Genomic DNA, 15,224 nt, shown 5'->3' on the forward strand with positions numbered 1-15,224 from the left:
AAACAACAGCCCACGGAGCAGGTGTCTCTAAAGCTCCTCCATATGCTCCCTTAGCAACTGCAGAGCGGATAAACAGATGTGAGACCCCCGACGAGAAGCGAAGCGCTCCGACACTCCCACCTCCGGCTCCTGCCGGAGCCGCCCCTGAGGGCCAGGTGCCCCCAAGGCTGGCAAAAGACACCCTTGGAGATCCTGGTGCAACCCGGGCGGTACTCCAGGAGGTGCCCCCTCTCCAGCTGAAGGAATCAAAGCAGGTGCACAAGCGCTGTGGGAGGTGTAGGGACTCTCCTCCCCTACAGAGCAGAGCCAGACCACCAATGGGGACTTAACCATATACCTTTTAATACTGGGCACATAACAGGCATAAAGCAGAGGGGATAGTGGACACGACAATGCCCCAAGGGGCAGGATTCAACAAAGGTTAGACACTTGCAATCATTGACAAAAAACAGGGTTAACAAAATATAAAACACAGACAGCAGAACAAACAATGCGGGTCGGTGAAATATAAAGGCACAAAACGCCAGCTGACAAGGAAACATAGGGCCTTGGTACCTGGAGGGGGAGAAAACACGATGGCCCCTTCCCACTGCAAGAAGATTTGCTTCTTGTTATCTCACTCACCCCAAGTCACCTCAGCGGGGACTTGAACCCAGATCTCCCACCTGCGATGCAGGCACCCACGCTGCCACCACTGGGGGCGCTGCTCCAGCCTGCCAGGGGTCTTGACCCTCCCAGACCCCGGCCTCATGTCGCCCTGCCTGGCCTCTGACTGGAGGGGCTGGACGCAGAGCTGGGACCCCTCAGGTCGCTGCTCAGACCTGGCTGGAGCGGGGGAGCCTCTCCCGCCGGCTGCAGGCTCTCCCAGGGGTCCTGGAGCCCAGCGGGGGCCTCTCCTGCCGGCCACACGCCGCGCTGCGGAGGGTCCCGCTGCTGCCTGCGGGTCCTGCTCTTCCAGGGCACTGCTCCTGCCCCGCTGGCTCAGCTCTTGCCGGCTCTGTGAAGCTCCTTCCTTGTGGTCCCCCACTGGTCTCTCCTGAGACAGCCCACGCTGCCCCTTTTATCCCCCTCCAGGTGACCCAAGGGGCCAATTGGGACACGGGGGGGGTGGGGGGGGGTGAGTCTCTGGGGCCTGATTGGTGCAGAAAGAGAACCCCAGTCCTCCAATCATCTTTTACCCCTTCAAAACCCCTGGGCCAGGTCACTGCCAGGTAGCCCGTCACACTAGTCCCCGGACAGCGTGCCCACCCCAGCCACGGCAGGGCATCGAGACGGGGAGATGTGGCCTCCCCTCAGCCCCTCCGAGGTCAGATGGGTAAATCCCATGGCCTAACGTGAGCCAAATCCCCTTGATATCGGTCCTTGGAGAAGCATGGGCACCCCTGCAGCCCCTCTGGGCACCCCTGGGTGTTTGGCTGACAAACTATGAGGGGAAATGGAGGAAAGTGCTCAGTACCTGGCCCCACCAGGGTGCGGAGGGCTGCAATGGGCACAAGACACAAGCAGGCAGGCTTAGTGCCTCGGGGAGAAGGTGACAAGCTCTCCTGAGTCTGCATGGGAGACGTCTCCCGAGGCAGAAGAGCCGGGGGACGGCTGGGGCAGAACCGTGGCACCTCCCTGTGCTGCGGATCGGGTCGGAAAGCGAGGGGAGGGGTTGCCTTGGGAGGGGGTCTGCTCCAGGTGGAGTACAAATACGTCGGGTTTGGTGACAGAGTGGTGTGGGGGCTGCGGTGCTGGCGATGACGGAGAGGAAATATTTTCACCCTCCAAAGGGAAGTGGCAGAAATGCCAGAGCGTGTGTTTTTTACTTATAGCTCGGTGAGAAATCTGCAGCAGCCAGTTCAGCTGTCTGTCTGTCTGTCTGTCTGGGCAGGCGGGGATCTGAGAGCGCTTCAGACAAGGGCTGTGTGCGTATGTGTGTGTGTGTGAGACCACTAAATGTGTCTCACATGTAAGTGAGACAGTAAATATGAGAGAGAGAGAGAGAGAGAGTAATGTGCATGAGTATCTGTATGTGAGACCAGTAAATATGTATGCGTGTGCGTGTGTGCAAGACAGACTGATGCAAGTGGGTGTGTACAAGAGACTTGTGAGAGAGAGAGAGCAATGTGCATGTGTCTCTGTGTGTGAGACCAGTAAATATGTATGCGTGTATGTGTGTGCAAGACAGACTGATGCAAGTGGGTGTGTACAAGAGACTTGTGTGAGAGAGAGAGAGCAATGTGCATGTGTCTCTGTGTGTGAGACCAGTGTGTGCATATGTGTGTGCGCACAAGACACACTGATGTGCTTGTAAGTGAAAGGGATCAATGATTGCCTTTGTTTGCCCTTGCCGGAGAGATCAATGCATGTGTGTGTACAAGAGACTGGTGTGTGTGCGCACACATGTGTATGTGAGACCATTGTGGGTGTGCATACATGGGAGAGACCAATATGTATGGATGTGTGCACACACAAGATAGACCGATGCATGCGCGTGTGTGTACATGAGACTGGTGTGCATGTGTGAGTGTGACCAATGCATGTGTGTTCATTCACCAGCCTGGTTTCAGTTCCCGGCCTGCGCTGTTGAAATAAGCACACCGAGGGCACATTCAAGCCAGTTCAAACAGCCCCTGGCCCAGCGCTTCTCTCCTGCCTCCTCTGTTTTCTTTATTCTCCTCCTTTCCGGTCCTCGCTTAACTCCTTCGGCGCAGACGACGTGGCTCTGAGAGCCCCCGATGCCCCGCGAGCCCCGGGGCGCTGCCAGGGACCGCCGCGCTCTGGCCTGGGGGGGCCGGAGGACCCAGCCAGCCTCCGGCGGGTCCTAGAAGTGCCCACGCAGGCACCTAGGGAGGTCCGTCAGCTCCCTTGACCTCTGCACCGTGCCCGCCAGCTCCCAGGCCGACTCCTGCATTCCCGCACCCACTTGGGAACAGCTTTGACCCCTCTCCCTGGCTGGTCTGGGGGTTTGCAGCTCCAGTTGCAGGCTGGAGAACGCCGTGTAAGGAAGGCTCCTGCATTCGGGAGTGTGCGCTGTGTCACTTAATGGTCTCTGCCGTCTCTATGGCATGAAATGGAAACGGCCCTGGAGCAATGCCTGGGGATGGGATAGGAGGACGGGGCCTATCGTGTCCTCCTATCCCTCCTGCCTAGTGTTAACACTCTTCTCCTCCTCCTTCCTTGTCCACCCTCCCTCCATCCAGCTCCATGTGAGCAGCCTGGAGCGGTGAAACCCCTTCCCGCCCTTCAGAGGGACCTCGGCAGCTTCGCACACCCAGACCTGGGGTGGGGGAGGGAGGGGGAGAAGGGGCAGGTGCCTGAAGAGCCCCGACATGAGTCCACGTGCAGTATTTCCATCACCTGGCAAGAGGCTCCAGGGCAGGCGGGGCAGTATAGATCCTTCTCCAAGGCCAAGGACCAAGAACTGAGCCCATGGGGCTCTGCACCCTTTCCCGGACCGCTGCTCAGCACCCAGGTGGTTTGACATCCCATGGAAGGAGGAAGGCGATAAGAGGCGAGCCCCCCACTACTCGACCCAACGCAACCCAACCCAACCCAGCCCAACCCACCCCCCCCAGCTGTCTATCCGCTGCGGTGTGAATAACGGGATCCAGACCCTCTCGGCCCGGAGGAGCGTTGATTGGTTTCTCCCGGGCCACGTGACGTTGCTCTGCTCTATCCCACTGGCCCCAGGTCATGAAAGGAAGATTGTTCAGCGCGGGAAGGAGCCCCGTGCCCTGCCTCGCGTGGCTGGCCCTGATGCTCTGGACCCAGCCAGCATCCCCCAGGCCCGCGGGGACGGTCCCGATCCAAGGAAAGCCTTTTACACGCACCCGTGCCATTGTGCAAGGGGAGGGGGGCACCGAGAGGGGATGCCCTGCAGCCGGACGGCTCGGAGCGGTGGCAGAAGCGGGGCTGAGCAGTCTCATGGGCACCCCCGCTGGGGTGATAGAAACCCCCGGCTCTCCTTCGTGCATTCATTCTCCCCTCCCCAGGAACGCGCGCTCCACATCCCGACCCCAGCCCTTTCTGCCATGCCTCCTCACCTGCTGCACGCCCACGAGGGCCGCACACCGGAGCGGGCACTGCCATGCTTCAGCCTGCTCCTGCCCCATCCGCGCCAGCCCGCCCGGCAGAGAGCAAGCGGGTCACCTCTTTCTCCCTCGCGCTCGCAGCAGCCTGAGGAGGAACGGAGGAGGGCAGGGTGGACGGGGGGAGAGGGGCGGGAGGAGGGAGTGTGGAAATGAAACTTTAATAGCACAGAGCCCCTTTTGTTTCCCGGCATATGGGATATTTCATACATACTGAAGGCATTAGCCACCTATATTCCTCAAGTGCTTGCGCTGGAAGAGAAATGCAACCCGTCTCGAGCTCAGCTTTTCATCGGGGGTCTGGACCCTGGCAAAATCCAAACAGAGTGGGAGGGGGAGAGAAAAAAAACCAAAAAAAAAAAAACGGGGCACTTCAGACATCTGAGTTGCAGCTTTCAAAGTGTGGCGAGCCCCTTACCTCCGTGCGGTTACGGGCGGGCTCGGCTCGGCGCTGCTGGAGGCTGCGGGCAACTCGGGTCGCAGGGATCGCAGCCCCCCGCGACCGAAGGAGCCCGAAAAGCAAAAGTCAAGAGAGAGGCCGAAGTCTCTGGTGGGGCAGGGTGGGAGAAGGAGACGTGGGTCTGGCAGGGAAAGAGTGGGAGGTTGGTGGGCTCTGTGGGCCGGTGCCAAAGGAAATGGAGATGCCCATTACACCCAGGGTGCCTCAGAGACTCCTGCTCCGTCGGTCTGGGAAGGCATCCAGGGAGGAGACAGCAGGGCCAAATATCTGCTACAGGTCAGCGGAGAATATAGACAGGAGCTGTGGGTCACGGGGCAAAGCCCTTCCTGGCGTCCCCGCTTGCCAGGAGGAGCTCACCCAGCAGAAGGGCTCAGAGGCGAGCAGAGCCGGGCCGAACGGCACCTAATCCCCAGCCCAGCCCTGCTCCCCCGCCAGCCGTCTGCAGTCAGAGCTCCCCGGGGCCCGGCGGTGTTGTGGGGAAGCTCGCTCTCTTGGGTTTCCATTTGCAAGAGCTGCTTTGCTCCCCAGATCCGCACCCCAGCAGCTGGAGAAGAAGCCTGGAGAATAGGGCACAGATGAGTATGCATCCCCCGGGCATCCCCAGGGAAGGGCTGACCGCCAGCCAGGGCAGGCTCTGCTCCATCCGCAGGGCACGTTTTGTTCTGCTCCTTCCCTTCCCGGGACCTCTCTGAGATGCCTGGGGACAGAGGTCTGGATTCAGCGGCCGTAGCAGGCGCACCGGCAGGGCTCTGCGTGCAGAACACAGGTCAGGAGTGGTGACCGAGACCCCTGAGTCACTCGGTCAGGCCTCTCCCAGCTAGATGGGGGGAAGAAAGGGTGGTTCTGCGAGGGAGGCACCGACCTGGGCCTCAGGAGATATCTGCTCTGCCACAGACTCCCCCCATCACCTTGGGCAACTCCCTTAGCCCTCACGCGCCTCAGACCCCAGCTGAGGCAGAGCTGTCTCCCACCCGGCACCACTTGCTGGCGATCGCTTTAGGGCAGGGACCACCTCTTACCTTCATCCAGGCTCTATCCAGAGTCCCAAAGGGCTACCACTGCACAAACCAACGGCGTCGGCTACAGGCCCGTGTCTGCCTGTCGGTCCTTCCTTCTGCCATGTCCGCAGCCAGCTTGCATCGCCGGGTTTCCGGGATGATAAATCATGATGGCACCCCCTGGACGGTAACAACACCCAGCCGGAGCAGGTAGGACGCCAAGGCTGATTGCACCGGGAGACGGCTTTAGCGGTCTATGTGCACATCACCCGGCGGAGGGCAAGGGCAGCGCTGGAGCATTGCCCGGGGCGTCGGGAAATCCCGCATGCTGCATGGGTGCAATGCAGCAAGGGCTCGGTCCAACCTGCGGGTGAATCCTTCACCCTTACCAGAGGGACACCCTCAACCCAGAGGCTCCAGCATCCAACGGAGGACCCGTCATCTTGGCCAGGAGCCTCTGGAAGGAGACAGCAGTGCTAAGTGCTCAGGAAACCAAAGCTGAACCAGCGGATGCTGGGATGTGGGACGATGAAGAGGGCTGCCTGCTTCATACCCGCCAGCCCCATCTCCTGGTGCCTCCGGCCTGTGGCTAGACCCCCCCGGACTTGACCTTGCCGGGTCTCGACTCCTCACCCCACCCCAGAGCTGGCAGGAGGTTCGCCAACCCCAGGCCAGAGCAGAGCCCGTCTGCCGTGGCCCTCGAGCCCCGGGGCAGACGCGCAGCGGAGGGAACGGGCTCTGCTTCCCTTTGCTGGATGGGGGTGAAAGAGCATCTTGTCCCTTCTCCACAGCGCAAGCTAATTGCAAGCCCTAATAAATCAGCCGTCCGCCCAGAGCCCCCAGCACGCGTGCTGAGCGGGATGCCTGCTAAATTGGTACTTTGTCCAGTGTTTATCCAGTCGCACTCTAATTTGAAATAAAAAGCGCAGCCAGTAAAAGGCCTTTATGGCTCTTCGGAGCTCGTAAACCTGCAGCGCTTTAGCAAGGGCTGGGGAGAGCGTCTGCTTGGGAGCAGCCAGGAGAATTTATTGCAGATTTTGGTAAGTTAAACATGACGGCCCAGAGAGCCCCCAGGCCTGCTTCTCCGAGCAGGCCCCCAGCGGCAGAAATTAAACAAGGGAGGCTTTATTGGAGGGGGGAAGGGACTTTCTCCTTCCCCCTCCTCCCGCACAGCACACGGGCCGGCGCTCTCCAGAAGAGGAGAGCTTATACAGAGCTGCCCAGGTCCCTGAGCAAGAAAAGCAGGCCACAGAGGAGGGGCCACCTTGCTTCTGATCCTGTGGCACAGCATCTTCTCGGGTGTCCTGCCCCTGCAACGCACGACTCTGAGCTGCATCTTGGCGGGTTCTTGCTCCTCCACCCCGCGATTCAGGATCTGTTGCCCAGAAGGCCCTGCCGCCTGGTCTCATGGGATGTCCTGGCGGCTCAAGGACCGTTTGACTTCGTCACCCGAAGCCATTCACCTCTCGCTCCAAGGCCGGGCAGGGGGCCGGGGAGGGTTAGCATCCTTCCTCCTTCCTGCCGCGTCAGCAGCCAGGACTCCCGGCCCCACGTGTTTCTGGTTGGGTCGGGAGGAGCCGGAGGTTTGGCTGCAGACGGGATGCGCGTCATGCCCCTGCTTCACGCGCCTCGTGTAGCAAGGCGAGGCTTCGGGCCAGCCGTTGTTCAAGGCTGGAGCTGGCTTGCAATAGGAGCTGGAGGGGCCTACGAGCCAGCCTCCCTCTGTGTGAAGCCCACGCCGGGGTCAAAAGCAGGGACCGATGTGGATGAGCATAGGGGGGAGGGCAGCACGAGACGCAGGGCTGCGAGGGGGTGAGCTGGGTCTCGCTGCCCCCGAAGGAGGCTTTCTAAGCCACGCCGGGCTGCGCTTGCAAGGGGCTGTCCCATGTTCTGCACCCCCAGGAAAACAGCTGCATAAGCCCCCTGGCGTCTGGCTCTGGACGCAGGGCCAGCCTCGCACCCCAGGGCTTTGCTCTCACCCAGCAAGCCTTGTCCCCTGCCTCGCTGCTTCTCAGACCTCGGGCTGATGTGGCGGCGATGCCTCTGCCACAAAAGGAGACACGCAGGGACACACTTTGGGCAGCCGCCCCCGCGGTGCCCCGGGCCTGAGCTCCGAGGCTTCCCAGATTGCAGCCGTCCTCCCTGCACGGCTATTTCACCCTTTTCCTTGCAAAGCCTTCCTGTGGTGCAAAACGAATCCCGGTAGCTGAGCTGGCTGAGCGTTATCCTCGGACACTTTATCGAACAAAACAGTTGGGTGTTGACCAAATGAAACCGTCCACCGGGAGCGTTTGCTTTCTCCGCAGACAAGCCCACCTCCTCTCCGAGACGTGAACACTGGGGCAGCGTCAGGCGAACTTTTCCCAATGTTTAGCTAAAAAGATCCCAGGTTTTGGCAGTTTTCATCCGCAAGTTTTTCAATTTGCAGCGTTTCCTCTTCTGAGACTAGGGCAGAATTTTCTGGGGGTGGAAAAAAGATTTCCAAAGAGCTTCATTCATGGAGAGCACCAGAATGGGAGTGCTTAGAAAGCCAGGCAAGGAGAAGTGCACTGCAAGAGGACATGGAGAGAGAGAAGCTATAACGCTGTGACACTAAGCATATAACACCTCATAAGGCAGCTAACTTGTGAGCAGAGGCTGAGGGAAGTGGACTTATTTAGTCTGCAGAAGAGAAGACCGAGGGGGTTGAACAGCAGCCTTCACCTCCCTGCCGGGGGGCTGCAAAGAGGACGGAGCTGGACTGGTCTCAGTGGGGGCAGATGAAGGACAAGGAGCAATGGGCTCAGGCTGCAGCCAGGGAAGTTGAGGTTGGATAGTAGGAAAAACATTATTAGGTGGATAGTAAAGCATGGGAACAGGCTACCCAGAGAGGTGGCAGACTCTCCAGACCTGGAGATGTTTAAGACCCAGGTAGACAAAGCCTCATCTGGGATGATGTAGTTGGGCTGGTCCTGCTTGGAGCAGGTGGTTGGACTATGGCACTTTTCGTGGTAGCAGAGCAGCCCAGCATCAAGGTGAGTATCCGATGAGAGGCAAGAGCCAGAGGCAGAGTCAACATGCAGGGGTAGACAACATCCAGCAGACCTCTGTCACTTCTCTTCAGGCCCTTTAAATAGGTGAGTTGCTTCCATCTTATTTAGCAGCACGGCCCAACATGACCCAAGAACAGGACAGCTCACCGGGGAGATGAAGTCATCCTGCCGCAGGTGAGGGAATGCCTCCCGAGCCGCGAGCCCGCACGCTCAGGGCAAGGGCGAGGCCATCACATGGAGCCGTTGCAAGGAAGGTTTGGGCATGAGACAGGGAGTTGAATCCACGGGAAGATCTCAGGATTAATGAGCACCCCGCAGTCCAGCCGAGCTGGAGCACTGTTCTTGTAAGATGCTCTTGGCCGATTATGGCATGGCGTTGCTGCTTCTGGTCCTCCGTGAATGCATCACTCTGTCTCAGTCTCTTGGGTTCAGTCCAAGGTTTCCTGGTGCTACGAGGACATCCCAAGCTATAGGCTTCCTATGTCTCGCTCCTTTTGCAGAACCCACTGTTCCCCTCCCTTTTCTCCATTGCAACATCATCCCAACTACTGCATGTAGTGCATCTACATACTCCCTGGCAGAAGCACCGTGAGAAACATGCAACGTTTTCTTTCCCTAGTGTAGGGGAGATTTTTTTTTCCAGAGACCTGGACTCCAATTCCAGTGTGGCTCTCACATGACGTTCAGCTGGGTGGTCTCCCATCCTCGCCTCTCTTCATGTATGTCTCAAAACTACCCCATAATTCAGGTTGATTGGCAGTTGTTGATTAAGACAGGCCTGGGACTTAAACAGCAAGATTTCCTGCAGGTTGGGATTGAGGTGCATTGGCAGAGCTGCGTGTGGGGTCCCAGGCCTGGCGTGGCAGGGGGTTCTGGAGGCTGGGAGGACCCCTCTCAGACCCGGAGTCACTGCACAGCCGTGGCACGCTGAGATTCATCTTTAGAGCCAGCTTCCTCTTTCAAGGTTGTTGGCTGTACTCTGAGGAAGGGTGCGTGTACCCGAAAGTCTGCAAAGAACAATTTTTCCAACTATTTTGTTGGTCTAATAAAAGATATCACATCTAGCAAAAGAACCTTGTCTGCCTTCCTCTTTCAGGGCTTTTGCTGACACAGGCTGTATTATTATCATGCGCTGGAAGCTGGCTCGGGCCCTAAGCCCTTACTGTCCAGTTGAGCAATCGTGGTGATTTGAATCCTTTTGTTTTCGCTTGCACTGGGGGTGGGGGTTGTGAAGGAGCAGAGTGCGAATAATGGCAGGGCCTGGGCAAGAAGAGGAGAGAAGAGCATCCCGGCAGAACAATGTGAGCAAGGAAGAACCATCCAATACAGCGTGGGACACTGCTTGTTGCTCACAAAGCCATGAGCGACCCTCACAGAAGTATTTTTTTAGAGAGTTATACCACAGAATATTTACACAAGAGACTAGCAGCATTTTCCTGGCACAGGGCCTGCCTGTCACACGTGAAGTCCCCATTCCTTTCTACTCTAGAGTAGGGTAAAGTCGGGTACTCTACATGACTCTACTCTGTGCTACTTTATGCTATGCTACTTTATCCTGCTCTACGCTACTTTATCCTGCCCTACGCTACTTTATGCTACTTTATGCTATGCGATACTTTATGCTACTCTACTCTATGCTACTTTATGCTACTCTACGCTACGCTACTTTATCCTGCTCTATGCTACTTTATGCTACTTTATGCTATGCGATACTTTATGCTACTCTACTCTATGCTACTTTATGCTACTCTACGCTACGCTACTTTATCCTGCTCTACGCTACTTTATGCTACTTTATGCTATGCGATACTTTATGCTACTCTACTCTGTGCTACTTTATGCTACTGTACTCTACGCTACTTTACGCTGCTCTACACTACTTTATGTTACTCTACTCTATGCTACCTTATGCTACTCTGCGCTAGTTTATGCTACTCTATGCTACTCCTCGCTTTTAGAGAAGCCCAAAGAGGGTGATGATCAGGGATAGGGGGAGCCCGTTATACTACAAAAATAAATAAATATCTTGGCTTGTTTAGTCTATCACAATGAAGGCCAAGAGGGGATATGACCGCCGTCTGTAAACACGTCCCGAGGTTAAGCATCAGGGAGGGACAAGAGCTGCTTAAGCTCCAGGATATTGTCAGCACAAAAGCAAATGGGTATAAACTGGCCGTGAATAAATCAAGGCTGGAAATCAGAGGAAGGTTTCCAGTCTTCAGAGAAGAGAGGTTCTGGAGTGACCATCAACAGGAGCACGGGGGGCTGCAGAGTTGGCCTGTGTGTGGCACTACTGCCATGTGTGCCCCCTCGTCGGCCATCGGGCAGCTATCACCCGGAAGATGTTTTGGGAGTGAGGGGCTGCTCTGAACTGTCAAAGCATGTCCTCCTGGCCCCATTTGTCCAGGAGGTCGGCCACCGCCAGCTGGGTCCAAGGTGCCAGCTCTGAGCAGGCAGGGTCCTGCCCCCGGCCTCCCTAGCAGGAATGCTGGTGTTCCCTACTGGAAACCTGAAAAATCCCTGATAAAATAATCCCAACGTCACTTTGTAAAATACCCCAAAATCCATGTGTGGCAGAAAGCCACCTTGGTTTCTCCCCAAAATCTCTGCCCTGTGACAACGTGATTAGACGGGCCAGCACAGAGGAGTCACACCTCAGCCTGTCTCTTTAGGTAACCAGAGCTGGCTGCAGTCCTGAGGGAGGGGGGAACCTGCTCCCTCTGCCTACGGGACTGGCATCAGCCACCCGGGTGAGGGGCATCTACCTGGGGGGCTGGGATCTGCCCGGTGACCGGTGATGCATTTCAAATTGGTGGGCTGACAGCCAACCGGAGCTGACCCCCACTGGACCAGGGGCTATATAAGTTAGGATGGGCGAGGAGGCGGTCTCTTGGGCCATGAGGTGAAGCAGCAGCCACGCGGGGGACACAGAGAAGCCTGACCATCTGAAACTGGCTCTCTCTCACCCCAAAACTCATGAGCAAGGAACTGCCTGCCCCCAAAGGGAAACTTCACCTGTCTTTGGAAGATGCTTGTGAGTGAGCTACTCGAGATGTGATTAGATATCTAGCTGGCAGTAACTCAGATGCGTGATCAAAAGGCTACCTCAGCCAGACTGTTTGCGCTTTAGGATTTCTAAGATATTGCTCGATCCTGTACCCTAGTTTACCCTACCCCTTGTAATCAATAAAGTTCTTCTTTTTGACCAGTGTGGGAGACTTATTGAGGGGTGGGTCTAAATTGTGCCTAAGAGACCCCTTAGGTCTGCGGACTAAGGGAGACTTTACTTTTTGCCCCCTGACTTGGGGAAGTGCCCCAAGTGCCTGTCCCGGGTCGAGTACCCGTCAGACTATTAGGCCTGTGTTTCCCCGAGGACACAGGGCCGAGACAGTCCCTTCTCGGGGTGGTGGCGGCAATGTTACCCCCAGACTAGCGAGTGTGCTCCGGGAGAGGGGTCGGCCGAGCATAAGGCGCCCCTAGGGAGGCACTCAGAGCCTGGCAGGTGGTTGGGCGCAGGGAGGTGGGCGGCTAGGCACAGGAGCGCCCCCTACTGGCCCGCCACACCATGTTCCTCCACAATTAAAACAAAAGACCGCTATAAAGAAAGAGAGAGAGAGAGACAGCGATCAGTTGGGCATGCTTTATTGATATATCTACAGTTTTAAAGCAATTGGGAAGACCACTAGTGTCTCTATCATAATAATAAAGTGAACTCGACAATTGTTTTGATGGGTACCTTCACTAGCAGAGGCCTGGACTGAAGGCCCAAGAGGGGTCCTCTGGTCATAGTAATGGCTGACCGGGTGAGCTGTGGTCAGTGCCGGGGCTTTGTGGGCCTCCAATCAGCAAGATAAGGAGGTCATTTTCTGAAAGAAGCCGTTTTAGAAGACAACAAGGAGTGACAGCAGGATCCCCCTTGGAGGAAACAGATGCACATAACTTCTCCCGGAGCCCTTGGGGAGTGGGATGGTGCACCAGCAGAGCTCAGATCGAATCCAGCCCATTATGCACGAAGGTTTCTGTGTTCAAGCTCTTTAGGCCAGGCGAAGGCTTACATGTTCAAGCTCTTTGGGCCTCAGACATGATGTGAAGCAACATGGGCACGAGGACAGTCTGAATAACGTTAGCTCATGAAGCCCGAGGAACAAGGCACAGCTGTGGAGACGCTGGCAGCCATCTTCTGGCTTCTGCAGCAGAGGAAGCAGTGAGCATCACCAGGGCTCGGCAAGTACTGAAAGAAATACACACCTGTTTCTGTGCACACCGCCGGGAGACGCTGCTAGCGCAGGGGGCCCGGCGTCAGGATTGTCTGGCTTCACAAAGAGGTATGCATCCTTCCCTTGAGATGCCATTTAAAACCTCACGAAGAAAGGACTGATCGGTGATTTTCTCGTCACCTTTAGGGGGCAACGGGGGTTTAGCCAAAATGACAGCGTGCACCCAAAGTGCCCACTTTACTGGACAACGTCTGATTTCTCATCAGACAGCCAAAACCCTGAATATTTTGCCTTTTTCCATTAAAAAGTTGACACCTGAAGCAAATATCAAACCATTTCCCACCAGCTCCATTATTCTGAATATTATACAGATCCTTCAGCCATGAAGATGCTGAAACCCAAGGGAGAGCAACGTCTTCCTAAATATTCCTAACTAGGTCCCAGGTCTAGGCAGCTGCCTCGCTTACGAGCCAGTCGTCCCATTGCAGAAGGCAAGGGACTTCATCCATTTATACTGGCCAGCTTCATCCTATCGGGAAGTAGTGGTGGGAAGAGCATCCTATTGCTTCATGTCTATTGTGCACAGAATTATGAACCCCAATCTTGCGCACGGACTTTGTCCCAGATCCTCAGGCCCGGCTCTGTGCGAGTGACTTATTGGGTGAACTCTCTTAACCTCTCCCCCACCGCAGCCTTACAGATCCTGCGCCTTTACTGGAAGTCCCGATTTGCAGCAGGAAGAGTCTGGACAGCCAAGTATGTTGTGGGAGCCATGAGAATTTGGAGAGAATGAGAGGAAACGGGTGGGGCGGGGGAGTTCGCGGACGGAGGGGAGAAGGAATTTTTCTCTTCCAGTGTTTTGGCTGCTTCGGTGCGAGCACGTATAAATTTGCTCCTTATCTCTCAGACCATTTAATGTTTGCACAAAAAGAAAATAGTCTGCTGAAAAAAAAAAAAGAAGGATCTTGATAAAATATCCCTTTGGCAGAGTGAAGAATGTGAAATGGCTCTAATCAGCCGGGCCTTCCCCGGTGCATGAGGACTTGCATACTTCTGGGCTGAGCCACTTCTGGCTGACACAGACATCCAAAACAGCAGCTTTTTATGATGGGAATGTGCCACCCAGACATGTCTGGCTCGAAGATGGAGGGAGCTTTCTCCGTCCTCTCTCATTCCCCCTCGGGGTGTGAAACGAATGAACTTTGAATATATTTCCCTGAGCCCTGGCAGTCTTCAGGTCCATGGTTCCTGTTCTGCAAAGAACAGGACTGCATGGTTCGCATGCCTCACAGCAAAAGCATCAGATCCAAATTTTGGGGCTGGGGTCCTTCTTGCTCTCTTCTTTTCGATCTTCTAGCTGCGTGCTCCTCAGCCTTTTCTGTACCGTGATCCCATCTCAGGAGGAAGAAGTTGCAGGAATGCCTCCCCTCTCATCTAGCCCTAAGATAAAGAAGGCGGGCCATGTCCCCACAAAATCTACATGTAAGACCTATCCAGTGCTGAGACCTTCCAGAAATGATGAACACCACTGGCTCTTCTGTCCTCAAAGGCAGTTGAGAAAAATGGAGACGACAGCAGATGCTGACAATGAGCAGAGCTAAGGGGGAAACCACACAGCCCCATTCTGCCCTTAGGGGCTCCCTTACCCAGCTGTTGACTTGAATAGGACTGGGTTGTACTGGTGAAACTGGGAGAAGAATTAGGATCAGACTGTTTCAACTTAGTGCACATGACTGGAGTCACTGCCAGTGCTTAAAACACCTCTAGGGATTCCGGATGAAAAGGAGATGTCTTTACAAAAGACTTGGGGCTAAACTAGCTGATGAAGGGGAAGAGAGATGCTAATCATTTTTTAATCTTGCAAGGAACTAGGAGGACCAGCTAGGCAAGAGCCCACTTAAGTGGCTTAAAGCAGCAAAATACAGAAGAGTCATGATGGGCACTATCTATGTTGGGAAAGAGGTCACACCACCAGCGACCGTACAGGCAAGAGTCCTGCCACACGCAACCCGGCCTCCACCATGTTATTCCTCCTGCTCCTCTTACAAGCTGCTCTTTGGATTTGCAGCTGCAATAGCAAAACCTGCACGGACCCCCTACAGCTGAATACCAGCAGATCTTGGAGCTCTGCGGCAAACCTAGAGGTAACAGGTCTGGCAGCATTGTAATGAATGTGTCACGGTACAACCTCGCTTCCGAACGAGGGTGCAATGCAAATTCAAATGGCGCACGGGGAAAAAAGCAGCCTACAATAAATGGCGTCATTCTTGAGACCAGTCCAGTCCCGTGGAATAAACTTAAGAAGCAAACAAGCAGGAGGTAGGCATTGCTGCACGGCGCGGAGAATCGGTTTTTCCGCGTGCTTCTGTAACTTGCTCACACGTGCATCCTGGGCCTCCATCTGCAGAACGACCTGAAGCTCGGTGCCTTCCAGCGGGGAAGGA

The 15,224-nt window shown here is 55.8% G+C and overlaps 1 protein-coding gene across 10 annotated transcripts in view; it reads right to left on the reverse strand.

Annotated features, from left to right (window-relative positions):
- SYNPO (synaptopodin) overlaps positions 1–6,818 on the reverse strand; it is a 44,531-nt gene extending 37,713 nt beyond the window's left edge. Inside the window, exons 1-6 of one of the 10 annotated variants that reach the window (XM_090020572.1) lie at positions 6,165–6,472; positions 5,921–5,988; positions 5,553–5,755; positions 4,492–5,282; positions 4,288–4,380; positions 4,029–4,161 (exon numbers count right to left, since the gene is read on the reverse strand). The gene's annotated coding sequence lies outside the window, so the exon portion shown is untranslated. Of the gene's footprint in view, positions 1–4,028; positions 4,162–4,287; positions 4,381–4,491; positions 6,054–6,084; positions 6,473–6,795 lie in introns of those variants that run through there. The other 9 variants (XM_090020571.1, XM_090020569.1, XM_090020568.1 and 6 more) reach the window with 9 other exon arrangements.
- Between the last annotated feature and the right edge of the window lie 8,406 nt (positions 6,819–15,224).

This window comes from Crocodylus siamensis, chromosome 10 (assembly GCF_052110815.1).
Source record: "Crocodylus siamensis isolate JL-2025a chromosome 10, ASM5211081v1, whole genome shotgun sequence".
NCBI classification, from domain to species: domain Eukaryota; kingdom Metazoa; phylum Chordata; order Crocodylia; family Crocodylidae; genus Crocodylus; species Crocodylus siamensis.